This window comes from Meleagris gallopavo, chromosome 2 (assembly GCF_000146605.3).
Source record: "Meleagris gallopavo isolate NT-WF06-2002-E0010 breed Aviagen turkey brand Nicholas breeding stock chromosome 2, Turkey_5.1, whole genome shotgun sequence".
Lineage (NCBI taxonomy): Eukaryota > Metazoa > Chordata > Aves > Galliformes > Phasianidae > Meleagris > Meleagris gallopavo.
In genome coordinates this window covers 72,275,005-72,296,080 of record NC_015012.2, presented here as the reverse complement: position 1 = coordinate 72,296,080, position 21,076 = coordinate 72,275,005, and the positions used below count along the sequence as shown (strand labels likewise).

Sequence of the window (21,076 nt, the reverse complement as noted above, 5' to 3'; positions counted from 1 at the left end):
TTGCAAGCTCTTCCCATCAGTCCCGTTTAAGAACAGCATGCCTTTTTTGCAGAATACCAATGCTCAATGCCTCCAATAACTGATATTCCAGTATGAATATTAAAATATGCTAGTACAAATACTGCATAGAAACTTCTTTGTAGCAGTTGATTGATAAAGCATATGGAGAATTTTAAAATGTTACTGCAGGGGGAAAAAAGAGAGAAAAAAAGAAAGAGCAAAAATAAGTCAGAAGCCTTAATTAACACTTACTGCACAAGATCTGCCAACCTGCTGTGCATAGGCAGTAAATAAAAAAAGGAACTAAAGGAATAGTCCTGTTCATTTATCTGTCTAAGCTGAGCCAAGCAAAGAGTAGCCGGTGCAGGGATTTAACAGAATAGCATCTTAATTGCTTATCAGGATGAGAGAGGTGAGTGGCTAACTGCTGCCAGTGAGAATTCAGTCTGTTCCTTTAGGAATCTGACTGTTTTTCTTGGCTATACATTTTATTTTTAACATAATTTATATATTTTTTATAAGATTATCAGGTTGTAGTTAGTAAACTGTTGAATTCAGTATATTTTTGTTTTTGTGATAAAACATTATCCTCTGAGAATTCTTTTCACAAGAGTCCTCCTCTTTTTTTTTGTAGTGAATGTTAGGAAGTATGCTTTGTTGAATAACCTTTTCTATTTAACAGGGTTGGGGGTATACTCAGATGCTAGAGAGAGGGTTTGTTTCATTTTTCCTGCTGTAGTTCTACTGAGAAGTTAAAATTCACTCTCTAGATTATTCTCTGTTTTGATATTTTAATTATGTTTTCTGTAGCAATCTGCCTATATCTTCTTACTCAGCCAAAATGCTTTTTGAAACCAATCAGTTTGGCTTGAATGACTAATACTAAGAAAAGAGGTTTTAAGATTAAATGTAGTGAGCACATTTTAAAAACTGGAATTATTATTCTTCATTAAAAACTGCTGTATTTCCCATGCTTTGAGAAAGATATTTCAAGTGTAATCAGAGCAGTTTCCTTACACTACAATCTCAGTTATTTCAAATCACAACTTCATGGACCGGCAATTTGGGAGCCTTTCATCTAGAATAATATGACATGGCTGGATCTTCAGAAGGTCAACATGTTCTTCCAGTATGGAATATTTTCCAGAATGACATCATTTTGCAAGCTCTGAATTCTACTGGAAGGAAATATGAGAAAACGTGGATATTCTGGAGCACAATCACTAAGATAACTTTGTCAGTTGCTTATTATCCTTTTGTTGTTGATTTGTGGGGCTGTTTCCTCTCTTTGGTTGTTTTGTTTTTAAAGGATACATCTTTTCCTCTTCCATAAAGATCAACATTTGAAGAGAAATCTTTTTTTTTGTTGTTATTTTTCTTATCTGACAAGTGCTGATTCCAAGTGAATGAGTTGGGGTGTGGAGGAGATTACACAAGCATCTAGTGCAGTTTGGGCATTTCTGCTATCAGCAGGTAAAATAACTTAGGCTGTCATAAAATCATGCAGGACATGTACATTAGGGAGGAAAATCTCTCACACAGTGTCTTGAGATACCAGAAGAATCCATGTTTAAGTGCATAGTTTAGTAACGCAGTTTGTCACAAGATGAACAGTTCTAGCAATATTTGCCATTTTCATGTCTGTGCTCCCACTATCACTCAGTGGTAGTGAGGTAGTTCAATCTGCATAGATCCCAGTGAAGGCATGTATTTACTTGCCCCATATTTCATACTGAATTTTCAGTACCAGCCAGATGCATAATCTTGCTATGCTTATTGAATCTTCTGTATTAGTGTTTTGTTTCAAAACATAGCGTGCTAGTGAATTTGTGTGAAGAGCCTGAATTTGCAAATCTATAATAAATCAACGATTTCAAATAGTCTGTTCTGGATCATTTAGCAGAATGTTCATCAGCTTCCTAACACTTCTGTGCATCTAAGAGGTTTTGCCCATCATATCTAAAGCTGATTCTCTGTGGACACACTTCATAAAGTAAAACTCCATACATATTGATTGCTTGCCATCATCTTTAATGCTGCCACTTTTTTTCCCAAGCTCAGTAACAGAAGACAGCTGAAAAAGCAAAATTCTGCCAGATAAGGTAATATCCACTTGTATATCGTGGGCTAGGTGATGCATCCTCTTCTCGATTTCTCACACAGTTTTCATCCTGGTGTTACTGTTAGAGCAGTATGTTAACATTTTGAGACTTTGGACTCTTAAAATTTTGAAGAAAGTAGTTTAAAAAACAGTGTTTTCACTGATCACACAGTTGTTTAATTAATACTGTGTTATAACTCTATAAAAAGTTATAAACAAATCAGCCTCTAAAGCCTTTGCATTTTATGAAATACGTAGTCAGGAATTACTTATTATGATATATGGCTTACTGTATCATGAAAATTTTGCTGATAAGCATTTAAGCTGGAAGGTCTTTTTAAAAAGGAGGTATAGCAATGTCTATGAAAATTAGAAAACATAACAAACTGCAGTTCAATGCATCTGCAATTTGATCCATGTTAAAAAAAAGAATGGCAGAGGAAAACATTCCGAACACAGTCATAAATTGTTGTTCAGAGAAACTGCACTGATGATGGGGAGAAAGGGCATAGCTACACTATTCACTGAAACAATTTTAGGTCTTGTTCCAAAAACTGGCATCCAGAGGAGAGTAAAATGCTCAGCTGAATTGTTCCATTGTTTTGAAGGCCCACATATATCAAGGACCTTACATAGCTCTTGTTTTAATGCCAGCAAGGTAATAAGGAACACATTTTGCTGTTTTAACTTCCTGATTTAGTAACATTATTTCCAGCTTTGTAATCAAGGATGTCAAATTTTATATTTCTAGTTTAAACTTGAATGCTTTTCACTTTAAATGTTTGTGTTGTTTAAGAATGAAGTCATGGAGATTGAGAAATATGAGACAATCTCTGCAGAAATAAAGGATGCTCATGCAACAAGGCATGCTGACAAACTCCCAGAAAGCTGAGATGAATGTAGGAATATCAAGATTTTTAAGTGTGTTTCCTATTTTGCTGCAGGGGTCAGCTTAAGGACAAAGTAACAGTTTACAAGGTAACGCTTCCCCAGAAAGATATTGCCTAATCTGAGCAAAAAGGCACTTTGCAGTTCTGCTGTGCCCAGATAAATTACACACAGCCAGGTGCAGACTGGTGCAATTGCAGTGGTCCTGGTAAATGCTGAATTGGATCCATGAAAAAAGTTCTCCCTGCTCAAATTTCTTGACTTAGACTGAACAGTGTTTGAAACCAGAAGTCAGCCAGAAATAGAGCTTTGGTGTCTTTTGTTTTTCATCTGCTTACATTTTGATTCTATGTAAATCCTATGACAATCAGAGTTCCAAATTTGACATTATAAAACCCACCTTAGCAGTTTCTGAGGAAGGGGAAAGGAAGGTGATACATATGAATGATTAGTTGTTAGAAATCTCTTGACAATCCAGGCTTTTGTTTTTCTTTTTATTGTGCTCTTTTGCTGCCTCTCATCTTTTCAGTGATTATTCTTCTTAGGAAATGCACAGAAACAGTGGCTGTATCAGAGCAAAGCAGTTAATCCAAAGCCATGGATGACATCTGGTCCTGGTTCTATCCAGTTCTTTGTTTTTAAAGGTTGTCTTAGTCATTTTTGTTATTTGTGTTTACATCTTCCTGTTATTGAATCTCCAATTGCATTCATTTGAAGTCATGCAATTCAGCTGAGTTCTCCCACATGTTTCTCCAGATCCTGATAATGTATTCAGGGTCTGTGAGCTGGGGTTTTCCATGACAGATCGTCAAGAGATCTCTTGAAATCTTTTTTGGCTAGCCCTGCAAAGAGTGCTATTTTAATTCTTTAGCCTTTTTCTTTTTTTCCTAAGACGGTGATTCCTGTATGAATGTTTTGTCATCTTATCCCCATATTCATTCTGAGCATTTCCTCCTTTTTCTGATCTTATCACCTTTGCAAATAGTTTGAGGTTGATTTAAGATCCCCTTGCCTTTTTTTTTTTTTTCCCCACTCAAGGAATGTTGCTTCACATTTTCTTCTTTCTTTGTGGAGGATGCGGTGCTTCTTAGGGCTGAGTGAAGCTGATGAATTCACCATCACTTCACAGACTTCTTGAGCAGTTTCAGCAGTGCCACAGAATCCTCCTGTGAAATGTTTACCATAAATAAATTTTGGGATTTCTGAGCTTTGCCATTTATGCAGTTCTTCTTTCTGGCTTCTCAGCAAGGCGGATCAGACAATGATCTTTCCTGCAGTTAGCCATACCATCCATTGGTTTGCTCTTATGGGAGGACTGTACCCAATTTCTGATCCCAGTATGTCTGACCATCTGTAAAAGAGAATGCTATTTCCTGTAAGGGTTAGACAAAACTGAGGCAGGGTACAGTCATCTGTCAGTATCTTACTTCTGCTTATCTTCCTTATGGCTTCAATAAGCCAGCATGTCCCCCTCCACAGTGAGAGGCAGACAGCAGAGCCAGAGCTGAGCAGTCACAAGCTCACTGATGAACCCTGACACAGGAGAGAAGGAGCTTGCAAAACCTAGAAGTGCTCAGGAAAAACGTTGTCTGGAGGAGCAGCTCTGCCCCCTGTGCTCCTGAGGGGGCTCGCTTACTGTTTCTGTCTCAAAGCCACAACTTTGTTGCTCCAACCCTCCTGCTGTCTCCGGCAGGAGCATATCAGCCTATGCTACAGCTGTTCCTGCTTATTAGTATTTCTTATTTATTTATCGTAGCGCGCTAACAACCAGAAGCACAGTGAGGATCAGGGAACTGTGATGTACAAACTATAATTAAGCAGCAAAAATACAACAGAGAAATAGGAAGTTTGTGACAGGTAGATGTAGACATACAGCAGAGCCTTACAGAGAGACAGCAGTTAGCTTCATTGGCAGGTCTCTGCCTGCCAGCAAGACAATGTTCCTCATTTGAATTCATGTGTTTTTTTTCCCTGCTGGTCATATGGCAAGCGTGTTGGGCTTCCTATCAGAAATCCATCTGAACTGGGCCTGCTGCCCTGCGGTAACGTGGCATTACACAGTGCTCTGCAGCAGCACTAAGCTGCATTTCTCTCTGAAGTGTTTTTGGGAGTTAGTGTTTTCTTGACAAAAAAGTTCTTCTTACTGTAATTCTCTGTATTGCACAGAAACGTTTACACGTGAATCTCTGTTATATATCAGCAGCTTCATAGCAACAGAAAATGAACTAGAATTTCTTTATTCACAAGAAAAAATCTGATCTATCCAGTTTCCCTACAATGCTTTTTTATTTTTTCATTTTTTTAAGGTAAGGTTCTTTCTTAACCAATCCCGTGTCTGATGAAAAGAGAGACAAACAGAGTGCTGCTAGCATTCATAGTGCTTCATTCAAGAAGTAAGGCATTTTTCCTATTACACTGGAATAATTAAAGTTACTGTCTTTCAGGAAAAAAGAAAGCAATGTTTTTGTTTTTGTTTTTTAAGAAGATCAAATGTAAAATAACATTTAAAAGCACTATGGGTTATTTCAATTCTACCATAGTCTTTTATAACCAAGTTAAATGAAAAAAAAAAAAAAAAGTGAATTAAATACAGAATTAAGTACTCAGGTACAATTTATGTGTCATTAACCTCAGATTAAATTCTATTACCAAGAAAATAAAGCTTCCAGGGGACTCAGTACATTTTTAAAGGGGAAATGGAGGGCAAATAATATTTCCATAATTAAAGTATTAAATCAAGTTAGAGAGAATGATCCAAATAAAATTACCTGCACACTGCAATATGAATCAGAAGTTGTAGAAAACACCATTCAATTTAGTTACTAATTGTAAGCGATTATTGCTTGAGTGATGGTGTTAAATTCTGGAGTTAGATTAGAGGTAGAATATTTTAGACATAATGTTATGGCTGGCTGACAATTTTTCCCTCACTGCATGTGACAGCACCACTGCTATACTTAGTGCAAAGCTTTGAACTTCTGTCTGCTAACTTTAAAGGAGTTTTTAATTTTAAAAGGAGTTGGTCGCAAGGCATTTTCTAAGACTGATCCCTCACACAGAAAGTCATTTGGTGCTCCCTCCCATGATTCACTGAAGGCAGACTCGTTAACCTTTCTTAGAGTTTATTAAGGAGCTGCTCTTTTTCCTCTGGCTTACGATGAAAGGGTTAGAAAGGAATGTCTGTTAGCTGCATACAAGACGTTCTTATTTATTATCACTAATATTACATTTATCCAGACTGAATGGATTTTATTCTTCATTTTTGTATTTTTCAGTGGAATAGGGAAGCAACTGGAATAGCACCATAAAAAATAAATAAATAAATAAATAAATTGGACAGAATAAAAACAAAACAAACAAAAAACAAGCATATCAATATATATTTGTTTAAGCTAGTAACATAAAGTTCTTATTACAACTATTCAATTTACAAATTAGCAAATAAATATAATATTTACAAAATATTTACAAAATAGCAAATAAAACTACGTTTGCAAACAGAAACCTAAGTACTCCCCAGCAGGAGGAATACATGAGCTGATAAATATTTTCACTGTTTTAAAAGATTTGTCATGATAAAAAAGAAACAAACAAACAAATAAAAAACATGTGCATACCTGTGCACATGAATGAATACACACACAGACACACAGTCTGAAAAGTACAAATAACTACAGAACAACCGTATATTTATTTTTAACTCCTGAAAATGTATCCTAAGAGTTTTGTGATATTGGCCTACAAAATTTTAGTCATGCTATAAGGTAATACTCAAGAATTATTTTTACTCGATTAAAAGTACAAAGTGGTTACCTTTCATAATTCTAGCACTATTAAAAATAATTACAAGAATAATAAATAGATGCAAAAGGAATAAAAGTATATCCTCTTTTTTGACATAATTTCTTGAACTGGAATACTGTTTTGTAACAAAAAAAGACTGCAAACATTTCTCTTTTACCATAGATGAAAAGTGTGGAGCAATATTCAGATTTTACTGTATAATATTATGTATCTGTACATATTTTAATATACCACAAATAGGATACTCACAAGAAATCTTCCATTTTTCTAATAGATCTTTTTCCATCTTCAATTCAAAGAGGTAGAAGTCTTAAATAATAAAGCTCCAAAGAATTTTTGATAGATAGGAAAATTGAAATAAAATCTTCTGTGGGGCAGAGGAGAAGAGTATTCATATACTTCAGTCAAAATGAGGTTTAATGTAACATAAAACAGAAATGAAAATATTAATACTACGACATCCTAGATGTTTTTTATTAAGCAAAATATTTTTCTTTTTCTTTTGAAAAAGACATTTTTGTTAGTAAATTAATTTATTCTGTCAAGTTCAATTTTTTTTCTACTATCACGTTACCTTATTAGCCCTTGAACAAAACAGTAGAAATATGCAATCTTTACAATATTGGACATTTCTTTTCCAGAAAAAATAAGCCATCTGGCATATTCAAAGGGAAAAATCAGAGGAGTTTGATGTCTGTATTTTATTCATAAATTTGAACTTACTTATTTTATGGAAAAACTGCTAAATAGCTGGCTTTGTTGCCAATGTTTTCCAAGCATTATGGATGAATGAACCTTTATAGATCTCAAGTTTTATATTGGTGAAGGCACAAAAAGCAGAAGTTTTAATCTCCTTTAAACATTTTCTTGTTAATTAGTCATATTACTATGCTGCTTTCCATACGCAAAGTTCTACAAGGATTAGGATTTCCCTCTCAATTTCTTACATATGTGAATTTATGACATTTTTGTCAATATCTGCTCTTAGGAGGAAAAGGGTTAACTATTGCAAAAGAGTAGAATTTTAAGTGGGAATCATTGGCATTATCCCTGAAATTGTGAGTTAAAAATTAAATAATAATTTGGTTCCAGCATTAAACATTCAAATTATTATATTGATTGACTCAACCAAATTATCTAATTAGAATTTATATCCAACTAGATCACAATCTTCTTAAAAATTATGAAGATGGATTATTTTTATAATTAATGTGATGTTTTAATTTTAATTCTATATTGGTCTACCTTGATTAATTTGATTCTGGTATGATTTTGTTCTGACAGTCCTAGTGAAGCTTAGATTTGAGGAGATATTTTTGCAAGACAGAAAAGAAAAATAAAACAGAAAAGGAAAAAAAAAAAAAGAGAGAAACTATTTCTTACAATGATCAGTATAGGTCCAAAACTGCAAAAAGTGGATGGGTATAGGTGGCTGAATTAAAAAAGCTAATCAATTTATCCTAATTAGCATCCATCTCCTGTAATGCAACAGGGTGCAGTGGAATTAACACAAAAACGTTGGAGTAGAATTAGTTTCTGTACACTTAGATATATTAACAATTCACTACTTGTTTACTGATTTATATTAGTCTACTGTGGCATCCTAATGGCAGCTGCTGATCCTTTTTAATCTGTATTTTAAATCATTCTTGTTCTTCAGTTCCACATCACAAACTCTCTCTCCCACAGTGCTGTTTCTGGGTTTTTGTTTGTGTGTTTGTTTTATTTGTGCGCATGTGTGTGCTTTTTTTTTACCTGAATTGTAGAGTTTCATGGGAGAAAGTTAATGAAAATGTCCATTAACAAACATAATGAATGTCTTCAACACTTTTGCAGGTTAGTCATTACTTCATATTGGTACACATTCTCTATCCAAACAAATCCAAGAACTTTTTTCTAATACAAGCAGATTTATATTCTTATCATACTACTGTTCAAACTTTGGCACTAGATTTCTGTTATAAAATGTTGCTTTTAAATCTTGAAGGCATTTGTGCTGAACAGTTTTGAACTTGAGATGTTTTAAGGCTTTACATTTAATGCAGGTTACAAACCACCTGAGGAAATCGAGTCTGCAGGAAATTAAATCATCCCCTTGATAGTCTTGCAACAGGAACAAATTCTTGAGCACCTCTCCATCATTTCCCCAAATCCCAAGAGCATTTAGACCTTTCATGAGCTCTTGATCCATTTTTAACTCCTTGAATATTGAACTATGAAGTGATTTTTTTTTATAAGGTGTATTGATTTAACCTTTTGGCAGCCCACTCTTTAACCTTATGTGGAGGATTTCACTAACTCCAAGTTTTCATTTGAATTGACATCTTCCTTGACATCTGACATGATTGCCAGGACTTTGTACATTTAATTGCTCAAATGCTCAGCAGAGATGAACAGGAATGACCCCTCAGACTTCAGTGGAACAATAATAATTTAGATCAGCTTGCAAAGCTCAAGTTATATAGGTATTTTGAGATATTTCACTTTATCTGCCTCATATGATTTTGGACAAGCTCAGTTTACATGCATTCTTACCAAACTCATACATAATTTTTTAGTTCAGAACTATCCTAATAAATAATAAAATGGAAACATTTTCTCCTTCAGTCAGCACCAACCTTTACAATTTTGGATGACCTCAAAAATTAATTCTATCCTTTGCTTTACACATACCACATTCACACCCCCATGGCCTCCTCATTTGATGTAAGGCAGCCAAAGGATTTCAGGTGAGATGATACTCTGGGATGTTCTCCAATTTTTACTGACTCTCAGTGGAATTTTTTCAAGGGCACTCTTATGTCCTCAGATCCCAAAGGAAATAAAAAAGACCTTGCTATATAACTTCCCTTTGAGCCTTTGAAACTCTTCTTTTAAAATAATGTTCCAGAAAAGAAGAAATTAATATTTCTAAGCTTTCACCTCAACCAATAAGATCTGCCTAGTCTTCAGATGAAAGTTTCACAAAAAAAAAAAACAAAACAAACAAACAAAACCCACCATGCACTTCTTTTGACTTTATCCATTGGAGAAGATGAGAAAACAAGAAAATTTTGGATGAGAAATGAAGAAACTTTAATTTGATGATTTTCAAAACTTTAGTTTCATCAGATGAGACTTCAGCAAGGCTCTAATCATTTTAATATCACAAAAATTGCTTAATATGTTGCATGTTATAGTTTCCTACCATATCTTTTGTGATATACTCGACAATTTCAAATGCTCCATTGAATTTCAGTTATTCAACTCAACATTCTTTATTAATCTTATTATATAATTTTCTTAAGTCTTCCAAATACTTTGTTTGCTTAGCTTTCTTTCTTCTTCTTTTCCCTGCACTGTACTGCTAATTAGTATTTCTAAGAAAGTGTAATCTGGGTATTGGGATGGAATTTTACATATACTTAGATGAAGTTTTGGAATCTGGGATAATAAAGTTCTACCACCAATTTGGGATTTGTGGTAAAGTAATAAGAATGATGTTGGAATTTAATTATGGTAATTCCAAAGATTGAAAAATATAATTACAATGTACCGGTCCTCATCTCCTACAACTCATTAGGAATGACAAAGGATTTTATATAAAGCTCTTACTGTAAGCTGAAAAATTTAGCATGATAATCATGAAAACCTTTCATTTCAATTCAGATATGTTGGGCTATATCAAACATAGAAGAATCAATCAAAATGACCAAAGGAAACTACGAGAGGACTCATCTGGCAAACTTTAAAAGTGCAAGTGACAACTCTCACTTAAGAAATATAAATGTAGCAATAACTTGGACTCCTACAGTTTGGAAAGCCCTGAATTAAGTCTGAGTAGTGTTCCACAGACTGCCTATGACAATGAGACTACGTAAGATCCAGGGATTTTTATGTCATAGAATATCTCTCCTATTCCAACATACTGTTTCCCTTACATACCACAGAAGATATGCCTGTTGGCTGTGCAACGTCTGCTCACATACTATACATTTTTCTTTTTTATCAATTCCCTTCTTGAATGTCTATATCCTGTCTTGATTTTTTTCTGTTTCCTTTCCTGAATTTCTAATCTATTGTGAGGTATTCATGATAATGCTGATCAGGAAAGGCATGTTCTAATAGCTTACTGTTATACTTTAAAACTGCTTATTTTTACCGAGTCTCTTAAATCGCTACAGATATAGTGAAATATCCTCAAGACCATTAGATTTGCCTCTTCAGTGTCCTTGTGCCCTGTGGAGCTCAGTTTTTGAACTCTATGAGAAAAACTAAGATGACTTTGAAGAGATCTGTACCAAGAACGTTAAGATTGATATGAAGCATGAATGGAAATGTGCATGTGTAAACACCAGAAGAAAGAGTGCAATGAGGGTTAAGAGAGTTGCGTGTACTACTAACAAAAAAAAAAAAAAAAAAAAAAAAAAACAAACACCTTTCACAGCAATAAAATTGAAAAATGTATTGTTTCTAGTAAGGCTAGAAAGCCTGCACTCTGTAAGACCACAGCACAGACAGCTTGTTGGCAGAAGGCACTGCGGTGTGACAACAGAAGGATGAAAACAAAGTTACAACACATCAAACACTCTGTATTTCTCCACGTCATTATTTCTCTGTTTGCCCAAATGGAAGGCAGGCTGTAACTGTAAAGATATGTGTATTCCAAACAAGGAGAAGCAGGCAATGTGGTAACCTTGCCTAATATTTATGGAAGCTTAGATAAGTAAAATTCTGATGTCAAAGAATCACATAAGTTACTGTAGGTATCTAAAGGGTAATAAAAAAAACAAACTAGTTTGTCATCACTAATGAAAACTGCTACAAGAATTGTGGTGAAGCCTCAATAGCTGGCATATAAGTGACCCTGGCCAGATTTTCTGAACCCCTAGCTTTGTAGTTTTGAAGGCTGGAATGTGAGCATGAATAAATGAAATCTCTTTGAAACATTGCAAAATAAACATCATATTCTCATTTCTTAAACTTTCACAATGGTGTTGTAACATTCGTTTCCTATGCAACAGCCTTCCAGGAAGGGAAAGGGGGACTGTGTAAACCAGCCAGGCTGATGGATGAGTAGAGTTGCTTGAACCATAATTTAAAGTTACAATTGTGTCTGACAGCATGGTTAAAAGCATACCCAACTCTATCCAAGACTCATCCCTAAATCTTCTAGAATTAAGCATCAAAAGCAGCTTAGTATTTACTTAGTTTCATAACAGAACTTCTCACAAGAGTAATAAACACAAAGCATTGCAGTCACTCTTATCTATGCTCTTTCAGTTGGTTATATCAGGTGAATTTTGCTCAAGGTCAACTCTAGTAAAAGTGCTGGAGAAAGATCTACCAGAGCAGACTTTTTCTTTAAAAACACTCAAACATTCTTCACTTGTATTACAAACATCTGTTTTAAAAATAGGATTGTATTATGAGGACTAGAAAAATGTGCACATACTACTAAATGAAAGTGCTTAAGAATTTTAGGTATCCGAAAAGTTAGACAGAAAATAAATGGACATTTCTGAAGATCTCAAGTGACACATAAATTTCCATGTATTACATTTTCTATTTCCCACAAAATCTGAATTTCTTGCTAAGCTTTTATTTCTACATTTATTTAGATAAATTCATTATTTGAGATATCTGTTTGTTTCAGTGACACACCTTTCTTTTTTGCACTATTGATGTGATTTGATTTCATGGACTTCTACTATTCTGATTTAAATCATTAAAATTAGAACTCAAATTTAATCCATGGTCTCAACAATGACATTTGAAAAGACTGTTTTAAGCAAGATTCGTTTCTACATAGAATAAATTCCTGGTATTTTCTCTAAGTTTTTGCATTTGTTTTTGTGATTTAGTATGTTTAATAATGTGTAATAATGTTTAATTGCTAAAAGTGTTTCAGGGACTTTAATTTGTTTTATTCACTTTTTACTTTCCACAAAGATTGTATGTACACTATAGAAATAAAACGTTAACAGGAAATTAGGTGCCCCATCAATTCCGCTTTTTTTAAAAAATTGGCAAAAAAACAGTGTGCAATTTCAGATAATTACTTGTAATCCTTAGTAATCCTCTGCGGACAGCATGAACTGGCAGTCATTAGTATGCTTTGAGCCTTTTATTTTGCATACACACCAGGATATGTAGAACATCAATGTCCTTGCTGACTTTCCAACTAAAATATGGTAAATAAAATAAGGTAAAATCAAGTCAAAGAACTGTTCAACTTCAGAACTAGGAGAAAAAAATGAACATGAAGCAATATTTTTTTTTTTTGTCAAAGAGTTACACTGAAATAAAATCTTTAGAAAGATTTCCTTTCCTATTTGAAACCCTATCAATAGTTGAGTGTTCTGTGTTCTTACAGTTCTGAAAGAAACAAATTAATACCAATATAATTGATTTGGTTTGAGGTTTAGTTTTTTGTTTTTCTTGAAAAAAAAAAAGACAAAATCAAGAGAAAGTTATCTGTAGAACTAATTTTTCCACATATTTTAATACAACCAGCACAAAAAAAAAAAAAAAGTACAAATTTCAGCATTTATTTCTTCATGCCACCTATCACAAAACTTGTCAATCAAGCACTCAGATGAAAAATGGAGGTAGGTGGTTGCTAGGTTCTAAATTAATAAGCATTCAATTTATACAGATTGGAACATCCTCACATTTTGGTCTGCTTCATAACTTCCAGGCTAAGGCATTTTGCTGAGAGGGGAAAAAATTCTGGTGAGAACTCTGATCTCAGTCAGTGACAGAGCTTGCTCGTCCCTTTCATTAAATTTCCTGAAGTTTGGTTTGAATTTGAATTCAAAGTCTGGTTTGAATTTTTGGAATTACACCTGGATACAAACACATCTCCCTGCAGATGAGAATCAGAGCATCATCTGGGAACTGCTGAAATAGTCTCTGATATTTCTGAATACTTCATTTATTTCAGCTGAAAGTATTTGCTACATTTAATTTGAATTTGTGAATATTTTCAGCTACTAGGAAAAAAGAATAAATTCTTCCCTAAGAAAAAATTAAAAATATGAAGTTAAATCTTAACTTGATAAAAATGTGCTGCGTAGTCAAGGAAACCAAAATTTCCTACTAAGAAATGAAAACTTATTTCAAAGGCTTACTCTGTTCATGGTAGCACAGTGTTGGACTGGATGATCCTTAAGCTCCCTTCCAAACTATGTCATTTTATGATCCATTCTATGATTCCATAAAGGCTTGAACTGCAGAGAGTGAATCCAGTAAAACCTTATTCAGATAGATCTTCTAATGCAACCATCATAAGATTGCATGAGAAGACACTTAAAGACATTGTGAATATATCTATTCTAATAAACTAATCTTTGCTGAATAGTTACACCATTAGGTAGTCAGATTAGTCCTCATCATAATTTTGTCTTAAGCAAATCAATAGACTCCCAGGTATTTTCTAGGCAGGGCAGGAAGGCAGAGCAACCCTTTACAGAAAGGGTTGTTAAGCACTGGAATAAGGTTCCACAAGGAGGTGGTTGAGACACCATCCCTGAATGTGTTTAAAAACCGTTTGGATGTGGTATTCAGAGACATGATTTAGCAGAGGGTTGTTAGAGTTAGGGTAGTATGGTCAGGTTGTGGTTGGACTCGATGGTCTTGATGCAACCTGAGTAATTTTATGATTCTATGTTATTAGTTTGAATTCAGATGCTATATGATGAAGGATATGAAAATTTATTAATGACTAATTACATATGGTTTATTTATGCCCACTGTCCTTAAAGTCAGAGTCTAGGTCTCAGTGCTGTTTAATATAGTGTTACTTATATAGCCATGAGTCCTGTTTTATCTGAACTTAGCATTTTTTCTGCTTTGAAGAAAAGGAATTTGACCAGTTGGGAAAGAAGGAATTTGGCCATTTGTATTGGATTAGAAATAGTTGTATCATCAGGACATATAGTGACAAGATGAGGGGAAATGACTTCAAACTGGAAGAGGATAGATTTAGACTAGATAGCAAGGGTGGTGAGACACTGGAACAGGCTGCCCCCACTCTGGAGGTGTTCAAGGCCAGACTGGATCAGGCTCTGAGCAACCTGGTCTAGTGGGAGAGCTGGAACTAAATGATCTTAAAGTTCCCTTCCAATCAAAATCATTCTATGATTCTCTGACCAGATAAATAGAAATTAAAACAAATTAAAACAAACAAAAGAAAACAATTAAAACTCTCCATACAGATATTAGAAATGCATTGGATTGATTGCAGAGTGTAAGTGAAGAACTTACTGACTATTCCTAAAGAAATTGCTTCAGTTTAAACTACATGCACATCTTTTGGTGTCCACACCAAAACATGGTGTTTTCAGAATATGTTTCAGCTGTTCAAGCACTAGACAGTTTCTGGCATGTTCATACATATTTCTGCTTAAGATTTTGTGGAAAGCAGAAAACAAGAGGTTTGAATCTTCAGGTTACTGTTAAGAAGCTTGATAATGAAATCTGGTTCGTGATACAAAACCTGTCGTTGACTTCATTAGGACTAAGATTTCTCTCTTTCAAGTCTTGCAATTGTTACTGCACAATTATGCTGAACTGCATATGAACTCCATATCTGAGGTGGTTGCTGAGTTGCTCTCCATCATATTTGAAAAGTTGTGGCTGTCAGGTGAGGTCCCAGATGACTGGGGGAAGGGTCTCACATCACTCCCATTTACAAGAAAGGGAGCAAAGAGGACCTGGGGAACTGCAGGCCAGTGAGTCTCACCTCTGTGCCTGGGAAGATCATGGAACAGATCCTCCTGGATGACATGCTTGATCACATGAGGAATGAGCGTGTGATTCGAGACAACCAATACAGCTTCACCAGGGGAAGGTCATGCTTAACCAATCTGGTGGCCTTCTATGATGGAGTAATGGCACTGGTGGACAGGGGAAAGGTGACTGATATCATTTACCTGGACTTGAGCAGGGCCTTAGATGTGGTCTCCCACCACATCCTTATCTCAAATTGGAGGGGTGTGGATTTGATGGGTGGACCACTCGATAGATAAGAAGTTGTTTGAAATGCCTCAGACAGAGGGTGGTCATCAATGACTCTATGTCCAGGTGGAAGCTGGACATGAGCGGCATCCCCCAGGGGTCTGTCTTGGTACCAGTGCTCTGTAACATCTTTATCAATGACATCAATGACAGAATTGAGTGCATCTGCAGCAAGTTTGCTGATGACATCAAGCTGAGTGGTGCGAGTGACACGGTGGAAGGAAGGGATGTCATTCAGAGGGACCTCGAGAGGCTAGAAGGATGGGCCTGGGTGAACCTGATGAGGTTCAACACAGTGAAGGGCAAGGTTTTGCACTTGGGCTAGAGGAATCCCAGGTATCTGACTGGAAGGAGCAGTCCTTGAGAGCAGCCCTGAAGAGAAGGACCTGGGGGTTCTTGATGGATGAAAAGCTTAACACGAGCCAGCAGTGTGCCCTTGCAACTCAGAAAGCAAATGGTATCCTGGGCTCCATCAGAAGAAGGATGGCCAGCAGGGACAGGGAGGTGCTCCAGTCCAAATTGTTCCAAATTGAAGTTTGCCTGTTTTTTTCACCGACATTTAAAAAACAACAGCAACAAAATTGCTTCTGTAATGTTCAATCATGGCAATATATTAACAAGCAAAAGTTTGCCTGACGTTCATACAAATATTATTTTTCCCCTTGGACTTCTATTTTCAACAAAATTAGGCAACAGGAATGTGGTAGCAAAATTTTAAAAATCTGTTATTTATTAGATCAAATGAAATAAAATCCTCCAGAACTAGACAGTAACAGCTTAAGCAAAGGAAACATGACTGAGACCAAAACTTCATGGAAGAAAAATAACGACATTCATTAGAAAAGAGTGCCTATATTAAAAACATGACAGAGACATAAAATTAAGGTAGTTCTTAGAATTTTATATCATGCTTTCATTTTCACTTCCATTTTGTTCATGATAAATTGAAAATGCTGGAAATTGAACTTAATTTGTCTGTATTCTCATATAATATCAGCTTTGTCTAATTAAACAAAATTGAATGTGCTCAAAAAATTATGAGCTTCTTGTCTCAAATCACATTATACCATTACAAAAGAAAGAACTGTGAAGCAGTAAAGATGCTATTTAAAAAGAAGAGAACAGTAGACTAATTTACTAACATAATTTACTAACCTTTCATCCCAGGTAGTACTTTTTTAAGCTGCTAGCTAAGGTAAAAACAAAACAATACAAAACAAAACAAAACAAAACATTGATCTGACGTATTCTCTTATTCCCCATTAACCTGCAACATAAAAGGTCCTCAAGATTTGCAATATGGCTGGCATTTACTCCCAGCGAGGCTTTTATAATATTGTAATATCATTATTTTAATATACTTTTTATTGACAGACCTTCAGAAAACAGTCATTTACTGCAATATATTCATCTAGTCCTATCTGAGTGATTCACCTGTGTTGCAGCTTAGAAATTAAAGTCACTCTGACTTCCTTAAAATTTTCTCTTGCAAGTAGAAGTTTGCATGGAATTCATCAGGTGTGCACACAATATTAGTGAAATTGCTAATTAAATCATATGTATGTTGACCTCTGATGCCTCAGTGTCTTCAGGCAAGGTTTTTGTTTGTTTGTTTGTTTGTTTTTAAACTGTGTTTCTATGTATAATTTTAAAATTTCAGAAATCTCTGAATCCACATACTGTAGACTATCGATTGTTATTACCTGAGTCTAATACTCAATAAGCAATTGAAAATAATTGATCCACATTAGTCTGTACTTGTATTATATTCAACTGTGATATTTTATAATCCCATTTAATGATTTGTTGCCAAAGGATGAAAGCTCTGTCTCCATTCTTTATTTTTCAGTAAAATAGTTGGTTTGTAGTGGTACAGGGTTGTCCTGTCTTGTAATACTGAAAGTTCAATGCTGTAATTCCCCATCTGCTCAAATTAAACAGTGACCCCTGTTCATTATCACTTATAAAGTTCAATAGTTAACAAACAGAAATTAATCTCATTTTATGACAGTAAAGAAAAGAGGAAAAAGTAATAAGAAAAAAAGCCCTTAAATTTTAATGTGATTTTTATACCATCTTTGACTAAATTTTCTTCTCAGAATATTGTTTTTTGAATGAGGTTGGCTACCCCCACCTAGTGGGCAATATACTTAACAAAGCAGTAAAAGAGCACTCCTACACTTTGCAAAAGCTCTGTGACAGTAATTGTTTCTATTATAATTAAATAATGAATATGATTTACAGCATCTATGTAAATTAAATATTTCAGAGTCATGTGTTATGTTGATTTTAGGCAGAGTTTAAATGGTCTGCTTTATTGCACACTGTGTATGTGTTATTATGTCTTCACTCAGTGCCTAAAACAAACCCGCTTGTTTATATCGAAGAGTTGTCACATCTTTAGAGTAGCATAACACCTACAGAGGTTTTTTAAAAGCTACTTTATTATAGAAGAATAGGAAGAAATTTTTATAAATAATGTCTTTCAAGAATTCTTTGCTTCTTATTATCATTGAAATTATAACCAGAATATCAGAAAGTGCCTTATCTCAGTGATAACCTCTTGTCAGTTATGATGAATGTACTACAAACTCTGCAGTACAAATGATTAGGAAGAGGCTATTAAAATGTATGCAACGTGGACTGTAGAGCTATAATAAGCGTTTAGAGATTTGGGCATCTTCAAAATCAAGCTGGAGGTGACTGCATCCACTTTGAATCCACAGAGTAAAACATACTTTCAAAGAAATAAGCAGTTCCTACTTTCTTTGAAATAATGAGAAGAAAGGAAATGGAAATGATGTATTCTTGTTCTGCGTTGCATATAGTGTACTTGCCCAGCAAATGAGAATCTCACATTTGATTTTCTTTTTGTTTGCGGAATGCTATATACTGCTAAAGAAGTTACCTACCTTTCAGCTGCACTGTGTCTGGGCTTCTGAATCAATTATTCCTTTCTGCAAACATGGCTCAGCAACAAATGGAGGAATGTGGAAGACACAGAGTATCCCATAATCCTGTTATGGTATTTATTGGTTATGTCTATTCTAATAAATTCAGGAGGAACAAGGCATATGGTCTAATACTAGCCTTTTTTCATCTATTCTGTTCAATCATCAGCATGCTTTCAGCATTGATTTGGCCCATACCAACTAATACTCCAAGATGATTCAAGAAATACCTAGGCTAGGATTTGTTCCAGTTAAACTAAATGAATGAAACCAAATTGAGGCTTCCATCACAAGACTGTGAAGTATACCACACCACTTACCTTTGCAGTCCTGCTGTATACAGTGTATTATAAATAGCCACTGGAAATGAAAGAGCTGAAAGTTCAGACATTTCCAGATTGATGAGGCCTGAACAATGTGCTATGCTGCCCAGAGTCTGCTTCTGCCACTAAAGTATTTTCCAGACAGATAGATTTTAACTGCTTGTATTCTAAGTGAGAAGAATGACCTGTGCATATGAACCAAAAAGAAAACTGAAAAACAAAATCCCAGTTGCACAGAAGTGATTGAGCACAACCTTGAAGGAAGGCTCTTAACTGAGTTTTTGATGCTTTATATTCTTTCCGCTGAGAAAGCATCAAAAAACTCAGCACTCCAGTCAGTGTTCTCTGTATCAGCCTTGGTCTGATTGCGTCCCATCCTAGAGGGGTAGATGCAGGGATACTTGTAACATCTTAATGGGAGAACTGATTTTCAGTCCTGAAATTAGGTGTTTAATTTACAGTGTTTATAACTCAAAATGTAGACCTAAGTCTAGTTATTCCGTTTATTAAAGACAGTGTAAAGATAATGCCAGGATATAAACTTGAAGATAAAATAGTGAGAATCTGACAGTTTTAGAAGTCATAATTTTTGGTATTCAGGTATTTAATATCTGCTTGTAATATTAACAAAGTGTAAGAGTCAGTCTGAATTTCTAATACATAAAACACATTTGAAAGGACAATAAAGTGTTCATTTTTATTTATAATTTTCATTCATATATTCCTTTAAAACATATTGCGAAATGGAATAAACACATTTATCCTATTAGAGATAAAGATTCTGCAATATTTGCTGCTCAATATGATGCACATTATTATTGGAATTAAAGAGAATGATCTGATAAGTGGAGGAGAACAAACCCTATATTTGGAGTTAATATCAATCACATTTCACCTATTCTTCAGGATGCCTTTATATGTAGTAGATCATAAAGTAATATAAACTGTAATATACAGATTTTGCTTTTGTGTCAGAATCTTACATTAGTCACATGACAAGATAGATATTTTTGTCTAAATTTTTCTTGCTTTTATTTACATATTCACTACTTTAAGACGTTTCTCCTAGCCAAGTATACCAGGATTTTGCTCTGGAACTCTTACATTATACATTATATACATTATGGCAGATAAATAAAGATTTGGGATTGATTTGTATACCTGAAGTGTACTTGGATTTTAATGTGAATAGATTTTGTGATATTTTGACACTATACTACAAGAACTGTAAACTAGCATAGTTCCTAAGTACTTCTGAGCTATAAAAATGCTACATTCTTCCCTGCTTTTTCCCCAGTCCATCTTACAAAGAGTGTATTGTCAAGAAATAACAGAAACTGCCTGTTAGTGAAAGGAAAACTTAACATATCCATGTAAAAAAAATCATTAAATATCTTTTCTAAGTATAGTTTCAGGAACCAGCATTCCCAAATGCCTAATTATACTCTAAATATAATCTATGACCTTTTATAATTGTAAACTATTTGACACTTAAGGTTTAACCAACTAATCATTAGTAGATGTCATGCATGATTCTAACACATAAAATGTGTGTTTTTGTGAAATTTTTCAAGATTTTGATGTAAACTCAATATAAATAACTTGAATGTATTAGAGAAATGTATCTTCAAAAGCTCCTTAAAAATAATTTTAAAATAGAATTGTTATTTTAAAATAATAAAATCTCTACGTAATCTATCAAAATAATCTGACACAGTGAGGAAGCAACAAGAGTATTTTTGTCTGTCATCTTTAAATGTCAGGGCTTTTCATGCTACCTCCCTTGTAAAATTGTAGACCATTGTTCAGATTCCCAGAAACGATTTTGTCCAGAAACGATGAGTCTTCTTTTCTACGAAGACAAAAGGGGTCTTTGCCAAGCAAAAGAAATCTTATAGTAACAGTAAAGGATATCATCCTGTCTAGATTGCTTCAAGAAAGATCCTGCAAAAGCTAATGAATTAGAAGGTTTTTTTGTCAGACAATAGTGTACAAGCATTCAAGCTTTT

At 34.6% G+C, this 21,076-nt stretch overlaps 1 long non-coding RNA gene across 1 annotated transcript in view; it reads left to right on the top strand.

The window, feature by feature from the left end:
- Positions 1 to 229: 229 nt before the first annotated feature.
- The window catches only part of LOC104909889, a 68,632-nt gene continuing 47,785 nt past the window's right edge, over positions 230 to 21,076 (top strand). The window contains exon 1 of the long non-coding RNA XR_004158965.1: positions 230 to 412. This is a non-coding gene — a long non-coding RNA (uncharacterized LOC104909889). The remainder of the gene's footprint in view (positions 413 to 21,076) is intronic.